Below are 21,162 nucleotides of genomic sequence, written 5' to 3'. Positions count from 1 at the left end.
TCTCTCCATAGAGATAGTGCCTCCATATCTTTAAAGCAAAAACCACAGCTGCTAACTCTAAATCATGAGTAGGATACCTCTTTTCATACTCCTTCAACTGACGAGAAGCATAGGCAATAACCTTCTCTGATTGCATCAAAACACAGCCCAGACCCTGATGACAAGCATCATAGTAAATCACAAACTTCTCCTGACCTGTCGAAAGACTCAGGATCGGAGCTGTAATCAATCTCTGCTTCAGTTCCTGGAAGCTGTTTTGACACTTATCTGACCACACAAACTTTTTATTCTTGCGTGTCAGTTCAGTCAAAGCACTAGCAATCTTTGAGAACCCTTCCACAAAACGTCTATAATACCCTGCCAATCCAATGAAACTTCTTACCTCAGAAGCATTCTTTGGCCTTGGCCAATCTCTGACCGCTTCAATCTTTGCTGGATCCACTTTAATCCCCTCCTTACTGACAATGTGTCCAAGAAAAGATACCTGAGACAACCAGAACTCACATTTCTTAAACTTAGCAAACAGTCTATGTTCCCTCAGTCTCTGTAGAACCAATCTCAGGTGATACTCATGTTCTGACTCTGACTGGGAATATACCAGAATGTCATCAATAAAGACAATCACAAACTGATCTAAATAATCCTTGAACACTCTGTTCATCAGATCCATAAAAGCAGCAGGGGCATTAGTCAATCCAAATGACATAACTAGAAACTCATAATGCCTATACCTGGTACGAAATGCAGTCTTGGGTATATCTCCCTCCTTGACCCTCAACTGATGATAACCAGAACGAAGGTCAATCTTAGAGAATACCTTCTTGCCTTGCAACTGATCGAACAGATCATCTATCCTTGGAAAAGGATACTTATTCTTAACTGTCAGCTTATTCAATTCCCTGTAATCAATACACATTCTCAGAGAACCATCCTTCTTCTTTACAAACAGAACTGGCGCACCCCAAGGTGAGAAACTAGGTCTGATAAAACCCAAATCCAAAAGTTTTTGCAACTGCACTTTTAATTCTTTCAACTCAGCTGGGGCCATTCTGTAAGGCATTCTAGACACTGGCTCCGTCCCTGGTGCCAGTTCTATAACGAACTCAATTTATCTATGCGGTGGAAACCCTGGCAAATCTTCTGGAAACACATCCAGAAACTCACAAACTAACCTGGTATCCTCTGGTCTCACTGGCACGACCTGAGTGGTATCAACCACACTGGCTAAGAATCCAATGCAACCTCCTTGCAATAAATCCCTAGCTCTCAATGCAGAAATCATAGGAATGCGAGGTCCATGCACAGCACCAACAAACACAAAAGGATCCTCACCTTCAGGCTCAAAGGTGACCATCTTCCTTCTGCAATCTATGGTTGCCCCATACTTTTCCAACCAATCCATACCCAGTATCATATCAAAGTCAGTCATAACCAACTCTATTAAATCCACCGACAACTCTCTGCCTTCTACTGTCACTGGCAAAGATCTGACCCATCTCCTGGATACCACTAACTCTCCAGTGGGTAACAAGGTACCAAACTCCACAGCATAAAAATTACAAGGCCTACACAGTCTATCAATAACACTACTAGCAACAAAAGAATGTGTAGCACCAGAATCAATCAACACATTATAAGGGGTTCCAGCACTAAGAAGCTGACCTGTAACTACTGAGGGAGAAGCCTCAGCTTCTGCTTGAGTCAACACGAACACTCAAGCTGGGGCCGAGCTATCCGCCTTTCTGGGTTCTTCTTTTCTTGCCTTAGGGCAATCCTTTTTAAGATGACCCACTGCTCCACATGAGAAGCAGGCCTTTGCCCTACACTCTCCCAAGTGATGCCTCTTGCATCCGGGGCACTCGGGATAAGACTTCCAGGCTTCACCACCTCCTGGAAGACCCATAGAAATACCACGGGGCCTCCTATCAGGACCTAGAACTAGGAAGGTGTCAGGAACCTTCCTCTTCTGATCACTGGGGCCAACACCCCTACCAAAACCCACAAATGGAGGACCTAGCCTCCTGAAATCCTTCCTGGCTGCATTGTCACGCCAGATTTTATTCTCTGCACTCTCAGCCGTGAGTGCCTTCTCCACCACCTGTGCATAAGTAGTAACCCTTGCCACAGTGGTGATATGTACATCTCGGGCTAACCTGGGCTGTAGCCCCTGCAAGAATCTCTCTCTCCTGGTCCTATCAGTGGGCACCAGCTCCTTGGCAAACTTTGACAAACGATCGAATTTTAAGGCATAGTCAGTAACTGATAAGTTCCCCTGAAGTAGCCTAATAAACTCCTCGGCCTTCGCCGCCCTAATAGAATCATTGTAATATTTTTCATTGAATAGAGTCTGAAACTCTTCCCAACTCAGGGCATTTACATTCTTGATCTGGGTAATCACCTCCCACCAAATTCGGGCATCCTCCCGAAACATATAGGTGGCACAGGCCACCCTTTCATTACCCGATACCCTCATAAAGTTAAGGATAGTGGTAATCATGCTCATCCATTGTTCAGCCTTGGCAGGATCTGCACTGCCCTCAAATACTGGAGGTTGTTGTTTCCTGAACATTTCATAAAGAGGCTCCCATTTATTTCCAACCTCAGGCAACTGCCCAGCTGTTGCCACCAACACAGGAGGTGCCTCTGATCCACTGGCCACTGAAGGACCTTGTTGTTGCTTCAAGAGACAAAGCTCTTCTCCCTGTTTTAATATAGTAGCCTGCAAATCACTGACTATCTGCTGCCAGTTTACAGGAGCTGGCTGTGGAATCTGAGACTGGTCATTTTCCTGACCCTGGCTATTATTATTATTCTGACCCTAATCACTCTGGCCAGCTAATGTGTCTGTCTATCCCGGATTCATAATTCTGTCACTGATACATTGTTGAAATAATGATCAATACGGCCAGTCAGGTAGTAATAACTAAACCTCTTGCCGCCTTACGGTCCAAGAACAAACAGACAATTATCACATTCCACAGTCATACAAATATACAAGCAGATACATGTCTATAGCATTTAGCACTCAGCATGTATCACATAATAGTTCACAATCAATCATACTTATAAGTATGTTCCAGCAATTCCCAGTACTAATAAGCACACAGTTGCTGAGAACATAATATTTTAGGGCATGGGTTTAACATAGTGCTTCATGCATACAGGTAAAGCATATATGTTGTATTTAAGCAGTCATGCAAATAACTACATAAATAGTTACCAAACCATGAGTCGAGCTTGACTTCAGTGATGTGTGTACATGCCCAGCCAATCTACAGGAACCCTAACCTTGGCATTGCTCTGATACCAAGTTGTAACGCCCTGGTTACCCCAAAACAGTTACAGTGAATGGTGGACTGGAAATTTAACCCGCTACCCGAGTCCTTTGGTCAAAAACGTGCTCTAAGTGTAATTAACAAGTTAAGGTGAAAACTAATATAAAGGAAATGGATATTTTCATTACAAACTGCTCTGCAGAGCTAATCAAAACATTTACAAGTTGTTCTCAGTACAAAATGGTCATTACTGTTTCAAATTTACAATCCCGCTGACCTAAGCGACAAAAATAGGGTAAACCCCCTAGTTCCTCTGAGAACGCCTTGGCCGTGGTGGTCAAGCGGCCGCATATGTACACATCACCACCTAAGCTCTCCACTCAAGGATGGGTGTGCTTTTCTTTCCCTTTACCTGCACCACATAGCACCCATGAGCCAAGGCCCAGCAAGAAAACACAATAAAGCATGATATAATATCAACAATGATCATAGTAACCATTCAGGACCATCAGTCCAAACAAATAAGTGACAGTCGCAACAGTCACAAAAGTGGGTACAGCCCCTATAGCCATGTGACGATAGGGTCACTCGGGCTTATCTGATTAATGAACCTTTCATAAGTTTTAACGGGATAGGTGTATGGTGAATAGGCACCAACATAACCTTCCTCATGACCTTAGAGTCATAACCCTGGAACAGCATTCCCTAGCCATGTGACAAACAGTCACCGGGGCCATATGCCCTGGCTCTGAATAACTGGTCTTAGACCAGACAAGCGCTTATAAGTTCATCGACCTTAGGGTCGGTCCGGCATTAATACCCCATATGAGTCATTCAATGCTGATATCGATTAGATCTAATCTTCATTTGGCTCGACGTTCATGACGCTATGCCATTTCTGACTCTTTAGGTCAGTGTCCCTGACTAGTCAGTACATATACAAGTATTCAACATTTGCTAGCATTAAATATGCAATCCATGTCCACATTTATCAACCAACATGCCTTAATAATAATCACGCATGTCACATATACACAAGGTGCAGTTTTCTTACCTCAGATTCGAGCTGGAATGATTAAAAGAACGACCCGTGAGAACGATCAACCTTTAGTCCTTTAGCGGTCACCTAATCATAACCAAACGCGGGACTTCATTAATAATAATGATCAACATAGGTTCCCACACCAATATCTAGCCTCTGAAAGATCAATCCCAACTAATCCAAGTAGTAGGAACACTCCCGAGGCCTATAGCTAAGTTCGTGGGGTCAAAACGAGCAAACGGGGTGAAAACAGGGCAAGGGCTACGGCCCTGGCACCATGGGCCACGGCCCCCAGAAATTCTTGAAACAAGTACCACGGCACCCAACACCAAGGGCCGCGGCGCCCAGCCAAGACAGAACCTCCCTTTCTTCCTCTTCGAACCAGGGTCGCGGCGCCCATGAACAGGGTCGCGGCCCCCAACCCTGGGCCATTCCCAAACGTGTTTTCAACTTCTCCAAACTCCCAAAATCATACCTAACCATCCCCAATCATCATAACAAAGTTCCCAAGCTTCCCAAAACACCAAAACCCTCAAACCAACCAAAAATCCAACAATTCACAAAGTCCAATTCAAAGCTTAGAAACTCGGAAAACTCAAAACTTTAAACATAGATTACCTTTGCTTGGGTTGTTTTCTGTCAAATCCTTCGGTTAAGAAGCTTCTAATCTTTCCTAGGATTTCTATGCCGTAATCCTTGCTTGATTCCGACTCCTAGAACTCGAGATATCTTCGAAAATGCTCAAACGATAAAACGAACTATCGAAAGGGAGAACGAGAGGTTTTCTAATCGTACGTTCTATCTGACAGCTACTTCCAGCTTAAGTAACCTCAAATAAAACCTAATGCTCGGGGTCCTAAAAATACCCCTGGGGACATTATAGTCAAAACCTCCAAAATTTCACCATGATCTCAAATATTCCCAATTTATCATCAAATAAAACATTTCTACTACCCCAAAATTGACCCCGTTATGAAAAAACCGCTAATCCATTATATATGACCGTCTCATGCCGAATAACTCGAATATATCTCCATAATAATGGAATCTCATTCACGAATCACATTATGCACCCAAATACACACATTCACCCTCAATGGGCCAAATTATCAAAGTAGCATAATTATTCAAATGTGGACCCACATGCACGCATATAACATCATATCATAATATAATTCACATATACATGCATAATATCATTTAATGGCATAATTAAACAAGTATGGCCCTCCCGACCTACTAATCCTGCCATTAAACCATATCGGAGAATTCGGGGCATTACAACTATAGACTGCAGAAAGAAGATGGTGACCTTTGAGTCTAAGGGTGAGGATCCCTTTGTGTTTCATGGGTGTTGTGCATGGACCCCGCATACCCATGATATCAGCATTGAGAGCTAGAGACCTTTTACAGGGAGGTTGTATAGGTTTCCTAAATAGTGTGGTGGATACCACCAGAGTTACGCCAGTAAGGCCGGGAGAGACCAGATTGGTACTCAAGTTCTTGGATGTGTTTCCTTAGTATTTACCAGGACTGGAACCACATCAAGAGATCTAGTTCTTCATCGAGTTAGTGCCGAGTATAGAGCCAATGTCGAGGGCACCATATAGGATGGCTCCGGCGAAACTGAAGGAGTTGAAGATATAGTTGCAAGAGCATCTTGATTTGGGGTTTATCAAACCTAGCATCTCGCCATGGGGTGCTCCGGTTTTGTTTGTGAAGTAGAAGGATGGAACTCTGAAAATATGTATAGACTACAGGGAGTTAAACAAGTTGACCATCAAGAATAAACACCCCTTACGAAGGATCGATGACTTGTTCGATCAGCTGCAGGGAAAGACAGTGTTCTCAAAGATTGATCTTCTATCTAGTTATCAACAGTTGAGGATCAGGGATGAGGATATACTGAGACGGCTTTCCAAATGAGGTATGGGCATTATGAGTTCTTGGTCATGTCATTTGATTTGACCATTGCCCCAGCAGCATTCATGGACTTGATGAATAGGGTGTTCAAGAACTTCTGAGATCAGTTTGTGATTATCTTCATCGACAATATCTTGGTTTACTCCAATTCAGATGCAGAACATGAGCAGCATCTCTGACAGGTATTGCAGAGACTGAGAGAGCGTCGGTTGTATGCCAAGTTTAAGAAGTGAGAGTTTTGGCTACCAAAAGTGACATTCCTTGAACACATTGTTGGTGAAGATGGGATTAAGGTGGATCTAGCTAAGGTAGAGACGGTGAGAGATTGGCTGAGGCCAAGGAACGCCTATGAGGTTAGGAGCTTCCTTGAATTAGCAGGATATTATAGACGGTTTATGGAAGGGTTCTCGAAGATTGCTACACCGATGACAGAATTGACATGGAAGAATCTAAAGTTTTTTTAGTCAGACAAGTGTGAGAATAGCTTTCAGGAGCTGAAGCGACGACTGATTACTACTCTTGTGTTGAGCCTTCCTTCGGAGGGAGGGAAGTTTGTGGTATATTGTGACGCATCGAGATTGGGGTTGGGATGCGTGTTGATGTAGAATGAGAAGGTTATTGCTTATGCATCACAGCATTTGGAGGAGTATGAGTAGTGGTATCCTACCCATGATCTAGAGTTAGCAGCGGTGGTATTTGCACTTAAAGTTTGGCAACATTACCTGTATGGGGAAAAGAGCGAGATATACACTGATCAAAAGAGCTTGAAGTATTTCTTCACCCAGAAGGACCTGAATATGAGGCAAAGATGTTGGCTGGAGTTGTTAAAGGACTATGATTGTGATATCCTTTACCAGTTAGGGAAATCCAATGTAGTGGCAGATGCATTGAGCCGGAGGGGCCCGGGACAGTTGTTCAGCTCTACACAGATATCAAAAGAGTTGGCAAAGGAGATGACTAGAGCGAGGATAGAGCTGGTTGTGGGTCAGTTGGACAATATCACTTTATAGTCGACCCTTCTGGAGAGGGTAAGGGAGGGTCAGTTTGATGATGCATTGTTGCAAGAGGTTAGAAAAAATTTCCTAGCTGGGGCAGCTAGGACTATTCCATTTCAGAGACTAGTTTGCTACGGTATAAGGGTTGGATTTGTGTCCCGAAAAATATGGGTATTAGATGAGAGATATTAGATGAATCCCACACTACACCATATTCACTCCATCCAGGCACCACGAAGATGTATCAGGATCTACGAACGTTATATTGGTTGCCTGGGATGAAGAAGGATGCAGTGCAGTACGTGGACAAGTGTTTGACCTGTCAGCAGGTGAAGGCTGAGCATCAGGGACCAGCGGGGTTGCTACAGCCTTTGAGTATTCCTGAATGGAAGTGGGAGGACATTACTATAGATTTTGTGGGAGGTTTACCCAGACAGGGAGGCTACATGACTCGGTGTGGGTGATAGTAGACAGATACACCAAGTGAGCTCACTTTCTGCCAGTGAAAACACCATATACGGTGGATCAGTATGCGGAGCTGTAAGTGAGGGAGATTGTACATCTCCATGGGGCTCCTAAGTCTATAGTATCAGATAGAAATCCTATATTTACCTCCAAGTTTTAGGTTGGTTTGCAGAAGGCTATGGGGACTTAACTGAAGTTCATTACGGCCTTTCATCCTCAGACTAATGGACAGTCTGAGAGGATAATTCAGGTATTGGAAGACATGCTCAGGGCATGTGTGATAGACTTTGAGGGGTCTTGGAGTAAGTATCTCCCGTTGATTGAGTTCTCATATAACAACAGTTATCAATCCACGATTGGAGTGGCTCCATATGAGATGTTATATGGAAGAAGGTGTAGATCGCCCATTCATTGGTATGAGATGTGTGAGTGGAAGTATTTGGGACCAGAGATGGTATAGGACTAATGAGGCTATCGAGAAAATCTGAGCTTGACTGCTCGCTTCGCAGAGCAGACAGAAAAGCTACACTGATCCTAAGCATATAGACGTGGAGTTTCAGGTAGGGGACCACATGTTTCTGCGAGTCTCACCACTGCAAGGGGTGAGAAGGTTTGGGAAAAAGGGAAAGTTGAGCTCTAGATTCATAGGACCTTTTCGGATCTTGGAGAGGAAATGACTAGTAGCCTACAGGTTGGCACTGCCACCGTCATTATCGAGAGTTCATGACGTATTCCAAATTTCCATACTTTGAAAATACGTCTTAGATACGACTCGTGTTTTGAAGTATGAGGATTTGGAGTTGCAGACAGATTTGTCATATGAGGAGCAACCGGTTCAAGTCCTAGACAAAAAAGACAAGGCTCTACGGAACTAGATGATCTCTATAGTCAAAGTGTTATGGAGGAATAGCAAGGTCGAAGAAGCGACCTGGGAGCTTGAGTCAACTATGCGAGATCAGTATCTCGAGTTATTCAAGTAAATTTCGAGGACGAAATTTAAGTAGGAGGGGATAGTTGTAACGACCCAAAATTGCTTATAGGGCTTAAGGCCATGATTAGTGTCCCGGGAGGGCATGATTGGTTTATATGTATGTTTAATTGGTCAAATGTGTGACTACGTGGCATGCATGATTAATATGATTATTTGAATATATTATATGCATGTTTATGAGTATTAGATATGCATGTGGGCCCTTTATAGCTTATAAGGGCATATTTGTAATTTGGGCCCATTGAGGGCATAAATGTGATAATATGTGATAAATGGTTGAGACCACATTATTATGTGGATATATTTGCAGTATATGGCTCGAGACAGTCATAGTGAGCGGATTAGCAAAATAGTCACAGCAAGGTTTTAATACCCGGCTCAGGGGGAACCTAGGGGTATTTTGGGAGTTCAGAGAATTTTTTGGGAATTATTAGATATTAAATAAGTATTTGGTAATTAAATGGGCATGATGGGGTTAATTGGATAATAGTAGGAACCTTGAGGAATTAGCGGGAATCGGGGGAAATGACCATACTAACCTTATGAGCAAGGAGAAGCTGAATTAGTCTTAGGGGCAATATAGTCTTTTTAGGGGTTAAAGGATATACTTTGTGGGATTCTAGACTTAGCCAGAAACCACCTGAGAAATCTCAATTCCCACTCACTCTTTATCTCACATTTTTCTCTCAAGAAGCCTAAGGGGGAAATTTCTTAATTTTGAAAGAGAAGTTAAGAGAACAAGCTGGGAATTGGAGCTGAGTTTGGCTAGGTTAAACTGAGGAATTAAGCTGAGGATAGCTGGAGAAACTCAAGATGTAACTAAGGTGAGAATTCAAGATTATTTTCTCAAATTTTTTTGAGATGATGCTGAGCTTAGGACTTGCATGAGAGCGGTTTCTTAAATTGATTTTGGGTCTTAGGGAGAGTATGAATTTCTTATAAGATTAGGTATGATGTTTAAGTTATGGGAATAAGAATCCTGGGTTTGGTTCTAAGTTTGGTTGAAGGTTTGGTTGATTTTTGAGGTTTTTGTCTTGGAAATATAAGGAAGAAACCCATAAATTCTGGGTACGTGGGGGCGCGCCGCGACCCAGCTCATATGCATCGCAGCTCGCATGCCCAGAGTGCCCTGGGAGGGCTCTTTATTTTGAGAGCGCACCGCAACCCTAGGGGGCAAGTCACGACTCGCCTCCCCAGATGCGTGGGGGTTATTCCTCTATCTTGAGGGCGCGCCGCGACCCCTAGGGCCAGGTCACGGCCCGCCTAGGGGATTTTGGCCTAGGTTCGTTTTTGGGATTAGAAAGGCTCGGGGGTTCAAACCTAAGTGCTCAGGATGATTTCCACTACCCGTTTTAGTAGAAATCAAGGTCCATGTGGCTAGCTAATGTTTCCTATGTATTTATGTGGGCTTATAATTGATGATTTCCCATTGGCTTTGTGACTATGTTTATCACTAAGGCTCGAGACTGAGGATCGTGCTCGAGACCGTTCTGTATCCTTTGCTCGGGATTCGAGGTAAGAAAATTGCACCCTTGAGTGGTTGAGAATAGGACTAAGGTTCCCATTAATTTAATGCTGATACTGTGTTTGTAAGATTGATGTGATATATGAGAATGAATGGCCTAAGAGAGACGGGGCTCATGATTAGTGCAATGGACACGGCTCAGCCACTGTGAGCCGAGGTCAGCTAAACAAATAATGGACTTGGCCTAAGCAAGCCAGAATCGGCTGAGTAAACAAAGGGCTCAACCTAAGGGCGCTGACCGATAACACCTGTATTATTGGTTTTGATATATTCTTGAAAGTACATGTTTATCATTGTTATATTGATGTTTTTTAATTCGTTGGATTTCTATTTAACTGTTTAAAGGTTGGTTAGATGGTACCACTGTTTATGTGTTTGCTATTTATGGTTTTCTTGCTGGGCCTTGGCTCACGGGTGCTACGTGGTGCAGATAAAGGCAAAGGGAAACTGGACAAACCATGAGTTGGAGAGATCTGGGGGCGAGGTGCACATTGTCAACTGCTCGTCCACCACGGCCGAGGGAAAGTCCAGGGGCAAAGCCTTAAATTTTTTATTTTGCCATTAGAATGGCTACTGGATGTATAAAACTTTTGAAAGTTGTAAATTGTCTCTTAAACACTGTTTTTGGGATTCCATGTACCAAACGTCTATTTTAATGAAAATTAACTATTTATGATCAAAATCCTTTCATCCCTAACCGGATAATTGACTTTAGGAACACATTATTGTTCAAATGACTTGATTAGCAAGTCTTGCACTATTTTAAAATACACAGTGCAATGGTCTTGGTTATCCAGGGCGTTACAGGGGCACTGACGCAAACGTCTAAGTAAAACACGTGTGACGTTTGTGTTAGTGCCTCACTAATGCGAACCTTCTGTTAGCATCAATTAGGCACTGACGCTAATGTCCATGTTAACAGCATCATATTGCCACTGACGCAAATTTTCCCCATTAACAACGTCTGTGTTAGTACTAATGCTAAATCCCTTGCATTTGTGGCAGTGTCCAACTGACACAAATGCTAATTCTCGGTCAACGGCGTCAGTCAACTGCATTGACTAGCACGTTTGACTGACACAAAAGAGGCATTTTGGTGTAGTGATTGCTCATCCTATATACATCTATTTATATATATATAACACCATGAATCCAAGTATATATAAGTTCTTTCTTTACTAAACTTTTTAAAATATGTAACCGTTGAATCAACATTATGTATAGTTACATATCATAAGGTTTATTAATCGATAAAACATGTTTAATGTGGCAAATTTTCTTTGTAAACTTGAAGCCTATTAGTTATTAACAAGATTTTTTAGTTATTTTAATTATATGATCTTATTATCTCTTAACTTTAGGTACTCATGATACATTTTGTTATTCTTTACAGGGATTACTAGAGGAAAAACATTCCAGTTCTTGCTACCCAACTAAACGCATTTCTGTTAGGAAGTTGTTGTGTTTAACTCTCATAGTAACAACATTGACAGCCACGTGTCACTGTCTTATTCCTTTATTTCTTGTATCCACTTAGGTCTGTATATATGTATATATAGAGTTGTAATACTTTCTTATTAAGAAACTAACACAGCGTGAGTTAATTCTTGAAGAGAAAACAGAGTAAGAGAGTGCGTACCATTTACTTGTTTGTCTTTTCTAAGAGTGATTGTTCACAGAGTGTTTGAGAGATTTGTGAGAGTTTTCAAGAACGACTTGTCTTGACTTGGTTTGTATTGTTACTGTTCTTAGTGGATTTAAGAACTTGTGTGTGGACGAGCTCTAGCTGGATGTAGGTTCCATATTGGGGCTAAACCAGGGTAATTTATGTTGCATCTTTGAATGTTTTAGATTAGTCTCGAGCCTTGTTATTGTGATATTCCAACAAATCAGAGCCAGGTTTCGATTTATAGGGTGAAGGCTTGAAGATTCTTGGTTCAGAGTTGAATTTCTTGGAGTTTCAAGAAGATGGCAGGAATTACAAGGTATGATCTTGAGAAGTTCAATAGAAGTGGAGACTTTATTGTATGGAAGGAAAATCTTATTTTCATCAAAATCTGGATGGAGCCCTTGAAGGAGTAGAGAAGATAGCAGAAACGTCAAAACCCGAAGAAGTAAAGACCTTGATGAAGACAGCAAGTTATACCATCATTATGCATCTGGAAAATAATGTGTTGCGACAGGTAATAAATGAAACTTCTCCTCATGGTATGTGGTCTAAATTTGAAAATCTCTATTTGACAAAATCAATTTCTAATAAAATTCATATGAAGGGGAGGTTTTATTGATTTGTGATGAATCCTACAAGGAATCTTGAACAAAATTTGGATGAATTTAACATGCTTGTTCTAGAACTAGTAAATGCAGGAGAAGCCATTAGTGAAGAAGACCAATCAATTACTTTATTGTATAGTCTTCCTGAAGCTTTAAAGGATCTCAAAATTTTGATTCAGTTCAGCAGAGATACTATTACAATGGAGGATGTCTTGGGGGTTCTAAGAACTACAGACTTTGAATTAGCGCTTGAGAAAGGCAAGAAAGATGAAGCTTTGATAGCTTGAGGTAGATCTCCAAGAAGAGATTTCTGCCAAAGGAATGAGAATTCATTTAGAAAATGGAAGTATCATGCTCGATCGGCTTCAAGAGAAAGAGATACATGAAAATGTTTCTTTTGTGGTAAAAATTAACACATATGAAGGAATCTCTTTGCTTATAAAAGGAAGCTTAAAGAAGATATACCTTCATCAAGTACAGCTATGTTTGTTGACAATGAAGAAGTTTCGGATGGCGAGATGTTATCGATTTCCATAATAGTAATCCAAATGAGTGGATACTTGATTCCGATTGCACATTTCACATGTGCCCAAGAAGAGAATGGTTCCAAGATTATAGAAAGGTTAATCAAGGGAAGGTGTTAATGGGAAATGATGGGTCTTATAACATTGAAGGTGTGAAACACTTTGATAGAAAAATCAAGTCGTTAGAGAATGTAAGTCACATTCATCTTCTCAAAAGTATTCTAATCTAACTTGGTACTCTGGAATATGAAGGTTTGAGTTATAAATCATCAACGGGTTGTTGAGAGTCTCAAATGGGTCGTTGAAGGTAATGAAAGGTATGAAGAAGCATGGGCGGGATGTTCTTGATGGTAAAACAGAAGAAAATGAAGTGGTTGGTGTAGTCAAAGAAGCCAGTGAAGAAATAGAAAAATGGCATAGAAGACTTGGCCATATAAGTGAGCAAGGTCTGAATGAGTTGGGCGAACAAAGGCTGCTTGGTAGTTTGAAGCCTGTAACTTTAAAATTCTGTGAAATATGTGCTTTTGGCAAGCAACATAGGGTGAAATTTTCAACAAGAGATCATAAAGCAACCAACATTTTATAGTACTTTCATGTTGATGTATGGGGGGCTGAGTAGAACACCAACTCATGGAAATAATCGATTTTTTTCTTTCTATTGTTGATGATTATAGTAGAAAGGTTTGGGTTTTTCTAATGAAACATAAAAATGAATGTTTAGAAAAGTTTAAACAATGGAAAATCAAACTGGTTTGAAGATTAAAGTTTTGAGAACTGATAATGGGTTGGAGTTTATGAATGATGAGTTTGATGTTTTGTGTGATGAGTCTAGGATACTTAGACACAGAACTATGATTAGAAAACACCTCAGCAAAATGGAGTTGTTGAGCATATGAACAGGACATTGTTAAACAAAGTTCGATGCATGCTTCTAGGATCTGGTTTGAGTAAATCTTTTTAGGGTGAAGTTGTTACTACAGCTAGCTACGTGGTTAACGGGTATCCAAATAGAGTTATTGGGCTCGTTACAATACTAGTTTTGAGGTGGATTCCACTTCTGTTTCAAACAACAAAACTCATGTAGATCAAACTACAGTTCAGCCAAATCCAACTACAAGTAAAAGTCCAGATACGGATCAAGGTGGAACACCATAAATTGAAAGGAATTAGCTGGTGAGAGACAGAACGAAGAGAATAATAAAGCCACCAAATCAGTTTGCAGAAGCAGATGTAGTTGCTTACGTGTTACCAGCAGCCAAGGCTGTGTTTGAGAGTGAACCTGACGAATATGAAGAGGCTATGTCTAGACCTGATGCTCTCAAATCCATGAAGTCAGAAAATGGATTCACTTCAGGAGAATAATACTTGAGAGAGTTAGTTGTCAGACCAAAAAAGTGTTAGGATTAATGCCCTAAAAGTATGTAAAGACATTTTATTGGTTTTAAATAAAGGTACAATTTTATTATATTTGAATGTTATAATTATTGTTTGAATTAATTATGATAATATCAAGAAAATTCCCTATTCATTCATGAGAATATGATCTTGTATTAGTACGAGAGAATTAAGATCATATATAATGAATAAAATAGTCAGTAACATATTAAAGTATGGAATCTTTAATGAATGGTTACTAGTATGGTTTGCTAAGCATACGAGATGCCAGTAATCTAGATTCGAATTACTGATGTGGATAGACATCTTAGTAAAGGTGTTGTATATAATAGAGATTATATATGACAGAACCGATGAGAATTAATTATCTTTATAAACTTACCATTTGACATAAATATTTAGTTCTTAGCATAATAGATGATCATTTGTAGATTAGTCTAAATCCTAAGTATTCATGAACTCCTGTTTGTGTTTATTGGAACTTTTGACTCACTCTTTAAGGTCTCTTAGAATAATGAGGCTAATGAATTTTGTTTCGGAGATTCAATATCATGGATGGTTGGGAACATGAATTACAATATTGGAATCCATATTTTCCTAACGGATCGAATATTGGTTCCTTTAAGGGTTAATTCTGAAACTGAATAGTTATTGAGCTCAAATCTATAATTAAATTATAGATTAATTATTCGCTAGTGAATTGGTGGTACTTAAGGATCAAGAGGTCATCAGTAAAATATGATGTACAAGTATACACAATCGATTCAAGTAATATAGTAAGAATCGCTCCCACGGAGACTATCAATCAAGTACCAATAACAAATTCTTTATTTCTATTTGGCTGTTAAAATAGAGTGATTTTTAAACTAAGACTTAAAATTGAAAAAAAAAAGTTTGCAATAATAAATATTGATTCAGTAATTAAAAACCTAGGGTATTAACTTCATCAACTTTTCATTCAATTAATTTTACTAATCAGTTCTAAATCTCTTCTTCCTATTCTAATAACAGGTTAACAAAAATCGATTCCTATTCTTTTTAAAGATATAAGATCTCAACCTATATGCAGGTTTTCTACATCTCTATGATAAACTTAAACACATAGCAAGCATTAAGAATGGTAACCTAATTGCTACACAAGTCATACAGGTACTCTCGTCCAATATGTAACCTATGTCTATATAACAATAGCATATTCAATTCGCATCTTATGAATTTTGAATCAAAATCATTAATGTAGCAAATATTGATCAAGTATTTACTAGCATTAGGAAAACATTATATAGATTAGAATAAAGAAGAAGAATCAATAGAACATCAAAATAACATTAAATAGAAATCCAAGCGACTACATTAACCCCTAGATAGAGGATTTATTTCATATCAGACATAATAACAATAACTTTTAGATAATTGTTCATAGAAAATAACCTAATGAATTCAAATGAAAAATAAATCTAAAAAATAATAAAACCAGCAGTCTTTTCTTAATCTAGGGTTTACAAAACTAATCAGACCTCTAAAAATCGCAGAATAATGTCACTTAAATTGTTTTCCAATGCTCCCAAGTGAAAAGACCATTTTGTCCTTCTAAAAGTGGCTTCAAATTACAAAATCACGTCGATAGCACTGTAGTACTAGGTTTTGGGCACTGTAGCGCTATTTACATAATCGAATTCCATTAAAAACTTGCCAACGAGCGTTGTAGCGCTAGGTTTGTAGCGTTGTAGCGCTACAATCAAACCCCCAATTAATTTCAACTAGCGCTAGTTTTGTAGCGCTGTAGTGCTATTCACAGAAACAAAAGCCTTAAAAAAACATCCAATTAGCACTATAGCGCTATTGTGCTAGCGCTGGGGCACTATTTACAGTAGCGTACTCGGACTCCTTGCTTCCAAAATGACTCAATTTTCTCCAAAGTTGCTTCATTTTCTCCCACTTTTACTTCATTCATCTCTTTTCACCGTTTTAACATCAAAAACCTGAAACATGAACAAACAAACATAAATCTGCAATAAAATAGCCCTAAACTAATGAAAACCTTCCTAAAATCTAGACCATAAACTAGCCAAAAACTCGTTTATCAAACTCCCCCAAACTTACTCTTTGCCCGCCCTCGAGCAAAGGACACAAACTCACATGACAAAACTCAAAACCTAAACAACCAGCACAACTGAATCAAGCCGACAACAATAATTCACGCCTCAAGCTATGATGTCTAACACACTTATATAATCTTCAGGAAAATTAACTTATAATCCAGAATTTCAATCAAAACATTCTTCCAATTGCCTTAAGTCCAAGAAAAATAAAAGCTCTCAAAATCATGATTACTAAATAAAATGCATTCGAATCAATTCATACTCACCAAATTTTTTTCATTACAATCAGCTAATATCATTATCCCATAAGCTTGCTATACTTACTAATCTTCTTTAATGTAGAAAGCACATGCTCAGAAATCAATAGGACTTTCACAACTTATAATTGAAAGGCTTAGGTAAAGGTAAATGAAAAAGTCATTTAGGCCCAAATATACCATAAGCACACAAACCAAACAAACCAATCTTGTATCAACTTGCAAACCCCAAAAACAATCCCAAATTTTCCAAATTTTCTTACTTTGATAGATATTCATAAACTGATTTTTTTTTTCTTTTTTTTTCTTCTAACGATACTACACTCCCCCAAACTTATTTCTTTGTATTTTAAATTCGAGTGTATTTCATATTCAATATACTCTTTTTTTTCTCTCAATTTTTCTTCTTCTATTGACACAAATTTCCACATATAAATCCCCGTTACAAATTATTCCCCAATCACTTTTCATATGCTCATGGTATATCAAAGGGAAGGAAAAATAACAAAGTTTCAAATAAACTCAAAATAAGTGTCAAACAAAAAGAATCAAATTAGGCTCAAAATTGGGTAACTAGGGATTTAATAAATCAAGGTTGGCTTGAAAGGCTCAAACGTTCCAAAGAATTGCCTAAATCATCTTCCTAAGCATGCATAATTTAGGATTTCGTCTCAAATAGCAAGCAAACAAGTTCTAGGATAAACAATTTCAATTTTTATTTGATTATATTGTAAAAAATTCAGCAAGCATAAATAATATTCAATCACACAAAATTCATCAAAAATCATGATTAAGCTCTCAATTATTTAAGTGGACAAAGTAAAAATGGAAAGAAATATTCAACTAAGCACACAGATTTTTATAGCTTCATTTCCATTCAATTTATACAGCATATCATTCAATCATAGTATCATTGGCTAATCATTGTCAACTTGATTCAATTAACACTCTAAACAACATAGAGAAAACATCACAAACACAACACAACACGACTAACAAAATAACAAAATATATACAAAACAATAAATCCCTTTTCCCAAACTTAACCTAAACATTGTTCCCAATGTTTAAATAAAAGCTAATGGAAAAAAACTTACCTGACACCTTAGACTGCTTAAAATGATACGGATTGAGATGGTGAATCGAAAATGGGGAAAGAAAAATTTTGGGTTAACCCATAGTTCATTCTACCTGAGTCTGAAGTAGCTCTGCAACTTAAATTAGTCTCATATTTAATAGAAATTAAAATCAAATAAAAATAAATACTAAAATTAAAGGGTTCATAATCCAAAACTTAAATAAAACTAATAAAAAATGCAAATAAAAGATCGAAATGCCTCCAAATGCGCTGTCGTTAACGTCATTTAACTGAACGCTTGTTTTCTTTTATATTTCAACTTGGATCAAGCCCACCCCTCACATCCTTGAGAGCCATAGTGTCATGAGTTGGCCCTCGTTTCTTGTTATTATAAATTGATGGAACTTTACCTCGCTTGTGTAACATTCGAATCCTCTCACTAAAGAACTTTTTTAAATGATGACGTATTTTTCGCATTCTAGTTTTAACCATGGATCTTTGCTTAGAAACTTGCAACTTGTTCTCTCCTCTTTTTACCACTTCAACTCTACAACAAGTTGGAATTTCTGTTGCTGCAAAAACATTAAATGTTACCTCCTCCTTTTTCACTTGTAGCTTCAACTCACCCTTTTGTACATCGATTAAATCCCTACCAGTGGCCAAGAATGGCCTTCCAAGAATTATTGGAATATTTTCATCTTCCTACATATCAAGAATAATAAAGTCCACAGGAAAGATGAATTTGCGCACTTTCACCAATACATCCTTAATCACTCCACGAGGATGTTTGACTGAGTGATCTGCCATTTGCAAAGACACGGTAGTAGTCCGAGCTTCTCCCAATTTCAACTTGCGAAAGATTGATAGAGGCATTAGATTCACATTGGCCCCTAAATCACATAAAGCCTTTGTCACCACTGAGCCCCCTATAGAACATGGGATATTAAAATTGCTATGATCTTTGAGCTTGGGATGTATTTTCTTTTGAATTATCGCATTGCACTCCTCAGTAAGTGACACTGTCTCATAGTCCCCCAATTTCCTTTTCTTTGAAAAAATTTCTTTCATAAACTTCACGTAACTTGGCATTTATTCAAGTGCCTCAGTAAACGGGATATTGATGTGTAGCTTTCGAAAGATATCCAAAAATTTAGAAAACTACTTGTCAAGCTTATTCTTTTGATGCCTCTGAGGATATAGGATCTCTATATGGTGATCTATGCTTATTTCTGGTTGTTTCTCTAAGTTCTCAGTATCATTGGACCCACTCACTTCCTTCTCCTCATCAACCACTTTTGGCTCTTTTAACTCCTTGCCACTCCTTAAGGATATTCCGTTGCACTACTCTTTTGGGTTTAACTCAGTAGTGCTTGGCAAGTTCCCTTGAGCACGATTTGTCATCAAAGTAGCCAACTGCCCCATTTGAGTCTCCAAACTCCTGATAGATGCTCTGGTTTTTGTCATGAACTGGTTCAGTACATCGGATTGTGCGTTAGGTTGTTTCATATATGTTGGCTAATGTGGTTGTGGCTATGGATATGGGTATTGTCGCTGATTGTGAGGGAAAGACTGTTGTGCAGCTTGATTATTTGTCCATGTGAAATTAGGGTGATTCCTCCACCCTTGGTTATATGGCATTGAAAATGGGTTGTTGGTTGGTCTTTGAAAATTTCCTATAGCTTGGACTTGCTCCATAGGTATATTATTCATATCCATGGTAGGATACTGATTTAATGGATGAGCACTCCCACATGCCCCAAGTAAACTTTGTACTTGCATGGTTTGAGATGACATGTTGCTTTGTTGTAACTGGTTAGTTGAAGCTGCCACTTGCGCTGTAAGCATGAAAATAGCATCCAATTCAATCATACCAGCCACCTTCTTTGTTTGTTCCCTTTCAGTTGGTCACTGGTAGTTATTCATTGCCATCTCCTCTAGCAATTCATACGCCTCATTAGCACTCTTGCTCTTGAACACACCCCCTGCTGCAGCATCTATTATGGTACGAGTAGTACCATTAGACCCATTATAAAAATTATGGACTAGCATCCACTTCTCTATACCATGATGTGGGCACTTCCTTAACAATTCTTTAAATCTTTCACATGCATCATACAACGATTCCCCTTTTGTCTGGTAGAAATTATTAATTTCCCCTCTCAACTTTGCAGGAGGGAAAAACTTTGCTAAAAACTTCTGGGCTAACTCCTCCCATGTTGTGATAGAATTAGCTTGCAATGAAATTAGCCAACTCTTCGCCCAGTCTCGTAGAGAGAATGGGAATAATCTAAGTATAATGGCATCATCACTCACCCCATTCATCTTATATGTTGCACATAGCTCCAGGAAATTGGCTACACCATTTGTAATATTGTTGGCTTAATCTCGAAATTATTTGCAGCAATAGTAAGGTGTCTGATGCATGAATGCACTCTTGTGATAGTAGGAAGTACATACTCTCTAAGCGTCCTTGGTCCTCGTTCCACTGGGACCTCTGCAATATTTGGGATATTATTAACATTAGCAGCATTGATTGCTACATTTCCTTGATTCTCAGCCATGGCGAAATCAAGTCTTTTCTTTATCTTTCAGTTTTGTCTGCACGTTCTTTCAATTTCAAGATCTATCGGTATGAGTTCATTTTGTCTACTTCGTCGCATATACCAATAATTCCTGAAACACAATACAGTCACAATCTAAATGAGTATAACATATAAAAGTCAAATTAGAATCAAGAATCAATTATATTTGATATTGATTAAATAGTCCCCGGCAACGGCGCCAAAAACTTGATCAGTAAAAAATGATGTGCAAGTATACACAATCGATTCAAGTAATATAGATAGTAAATAAGACTCGTTCCCACAGAGACTATCAATCAAGTACCAATAAACAATTCTATATTTCTATTTGGCTATTAAAAATAGAGTGATTTTTAAACTAAGACTTAAAATTGAAATAAACTTTGCAATAATAAATATTGATTCAGTAATTAAAAACCTAGGGTATTAACTTCATCAACTTCAATTAATTTTACTAATCAGTTCTAAATCTCTTCTTCCTACTCTAATAGTAGGTTAACAAAAATCGATTCCTATTCTTTTTCAAGATATAAGATCTCAACCTATATGCAGGTTTTCTACATCTCTGTGATAAACTTAAACACATAGCAGGCATTAAGAATGGTAACTTAATTGCTACACAAGTCATACAGATACTCTCATCCAATATGTAACCTATGTCTATATAACGATAGCATATTCAATTCGCATCTTTTGAATTTTGAATCAAAATCATAAATCAAGCAAATATTGAT

General features: G+C 38.7%; 1 non-coding gene across 1 annotated transcript; it reads left to right on the top strand.

Annotated features, from left to right (window-relative positions):
• Window positions 1-19,905: 19,905 nt before the first annotated feature.
• LOC133787595 (small nucleolar RNA R71) lies at window positions 19,906-20,012 on the top strand. The gene has a single exon (XR_009872606.1). It is a non-coding gene; the product is annotated as a small nucleolar RNA R71 (small nucleolar RNA).
• Window positions 20,013-21,162: the final 1,150 nt, after the last annotated feature.

Source organism: Humulus lupulus, chromosome 6 (genome assembly GCF_963169125.1).
Source record: "Humulus lupulus chromosome 6, drHumLupu1.1, whole genome shotgun sequence".
In the NCBI taxonomy this organism is placed as follows: domain Eukaryota; kingdom Viridiplantae; phylum Streptophyta; class Magnoliopsida; order Rosales; family Cannabaceae; genus Humulus; species Humulus lupulus.
This window is presented reverse-complemented; position numbering and strand designations above follow the sequence as displayed.